Consider the following 2,874-nt stretch of genomic DNA (forward strand, 5'->3'; position numbering starts at 1 on the left):
TCACATGAGCATGCTTATTCAAGGGCCGAAACAACCAGGAAATAATATTAATTTGTATCTGGGGCTACTTCAAGAGGAGTTAGACACGTTATGGAAAACACCGGCCAAGACATGGGACGCCAGGAAAGGTGAGTATTTCAACATGAGAGCCGCGCTGATCACGACAGTGCAGGACTATCTCGGTTACGGATATGTGGCAGGCCAGGTGTGCCATGGATATTGCGGATGCACGCGGTGCATGGATGATACGACGTCTCAGCATCTAACGTCAAGGAAAGATGGCGGGTCTGGGAAAATCGTGTACACGGGGCATCGAAGATGGCTAGAACAGGATGACCCGTGGAGAAACCGTGGAGATCTATTCAATGGTCACGCTAAGCATCGAGGACCTCCACGTAAGCGGAGCCGTGCCGAAATTGATGAGCTGTTGAAAAATTGGAAGGAGTGCCCCGCGCCAGGAAAGACGATGAGAAAGGCGCCGGAGCCGCTGCTGAAGGTATGGAAGATGAGGTCTGTGTTGTGGGACTTGGAGTACTGGCACAAACTCGATACACCTCATTGCCTTGATCAAATGCATATTTGTAAGACTGTCCTTGAGAGCTTGCTCGCAACACTGATGAACATGCCGGATAAGACCAAGGATGGGACGAAGGCAAGAAAAGACTTGCAAGATTTGAAAATTAGGGAAGATCTGCACATGCCGCCCCGTAAAATGTCAGACGAGACAGAGACGGAGACAGAGGCACGGGAGAAGAAGGGCAAGAAAATAAAGAAAGAGGATTATTGCCCCCCTTCTTGCTTCACCTTAAGTCAGGCTAAGATCAATGCCTTCTTTAAGTGCCTTACCGGATTCGAAGTTAGTTCCGGTTACTGTGGCAAGATAAGCAGATATCTAGACATGGACAAGAAAAGGTTCAGCGGGATGAAGTCTCATGACTGTCATGTGATGATGACATAGATACTACCTGTTGCCCTTAGAGGGATAATGGACAAGCACGTCCGTGACACGCTTATTGGTCTCTGCAACTTTTTCGACGTCATCTCTCGAAAGTCGATCAGTGTGAAGCAGCTCCAAAGGCTACAGGAAGAGATGGTTGTGATACTGAATGAGCTTGAGATGTACTTCCCGCCCGCGTTCTTTGACTTGATGTGCATCTGTGTGTCCATATTGTGGATGACATAATAGACCTGGGGCCGTCATTCCTGCACAACATGATGCCATTTGAGAGGATGAATGGGATCATCAAAGGATTCGTTCGTAACATGTCCCGTACGGATGGAAGCATCGTCCAGGGCTATTTGGCACAAGAGTGCATCTCTTTCTGTGAGAATTTTCTATATGGCGTAGACCAGCCGCCTGGTGTTAGTGTTGGTTTTCCCGTTAACAAGCACGATGGGAGGTTCGAAGGAGATGGTCACTACAACGGTCGCAGGGAACTGCACGTGGCATAATCAGATCGACGCAGCGACTTTGACAGAGCAAACTTGGTAGTGCTACAACACCTAGACGAGGTAGATACTTTCGTGGCACTGCACAAAGAAATTATCTCAAAGAAGTATCGTGACCTGGGGGTATGCAGGACGGACGCCGAAGTTACTAGAGAGCACAACTCCACTTTCCTCCATTTGTTCAAAGAGCATATTATTGCTAATCCTCCGGAGGAGGGCTCTAAGGACGGATTGGTCATATACGCCTTAGCACATGGCCCCTCGCCCAACCTCGTAACCTATCAGGCATATGTTATCAACGGATACACGTTCTACACGGAGGACAAAGATATGGACAGTGATGATCAGAACTTAGGGGTGACGTTGGAATGCATGATCGGCAGCGACAACGGCACAACCGAACGATTTTATGGAAGGGTCGAGGAGATCTGGGAGCTTGACTACTCTGGACTGCACAACACGACGATGTTCCGTGTCATATGGGCTAAGAATGTCGAAAGAGAAAGCCGGATTTTCACTACCATGACTATACCCGACGCCAAGAGCGTTACCGTGAACGCTATCGCAAAAAACGAGCCATGGGTACACGCTAAGCATGTGACACAATGCTTCTTCATAACTGACCCGCGCAATCCCAGCCGTGTTGTCCGGAGGAGAGGCAAAAGGAACATCATTGGAATGGATGGAGTCGCCAACGAGGAAGACTATGATCAGTACGGCAACCCAATGAGGGAAGATGACGATGATGATGGAGTATACGTCAAAAGAAGAATCAATACTACATTACCTAAGAAAAATCGTACTCCATGGAAAAGGCAAAGTCACAATGAGGGGCTCAATTATTCTTCGACGAACAAGAAGGGAAAGAAGCTGACTCAAAAACGAAAACGTCAGCACTGAGGAAACTTATGTTATCGGTCAAATGATGTAATATATATATACGTTCCTATTTTGTAGACACACTTAGCCATTATTATGCATGGGTCCAATTATGTGTAATATATATGTTCCTATTTTACATACATATTTAACCGTAAAATGATGCAATATATATCGCCCTCCCTTCGTTCACTGCCCTCGGGAAATAAAAGTGGGATAAAATAAAGGAAAAGAAAAAGGAAAACTGGCAGTAGCGAAGGTAGTAGCAGCGCGTTTTGCCTAAACCGCTACAGATACTGAAGTTAGTAGAAGCAAATTTCGTATAAAGCGCTACAGCTACTGAAGGTAGTAGCAGCGCGTTTTGTCCAAATGCGCTATTGCTACGTCCACTTAAACCAAAATCTCACCCGCCCTGCTTCATCCCGCCTTTTCCCCCCCAAATCCCCACTCTCCCCCGTAGCACCGCCGCGCCCGACCCGGCCCCGGCGCTCGCCCCCGACTCCGGCGCCGGCGCTAGCCCCCGACCCCGGCGCTCGCCCCCGACCC

This window comes from Triticum aestivum, chromosome 7B, assembly GCF_018294505.1.
Source record: "Triticum aestivum cultivar Chinese Spring chromosome 7B, IWGSC CS RefSeq v2.1, whole genome shotgun sequence".
Classification (NCBI taxonomy): Eukaryota; Viridiplantae; Streptophyta; class Magnoliopsida; order Poales; family Poaceae; genus Triticum; species Triticum aestivum.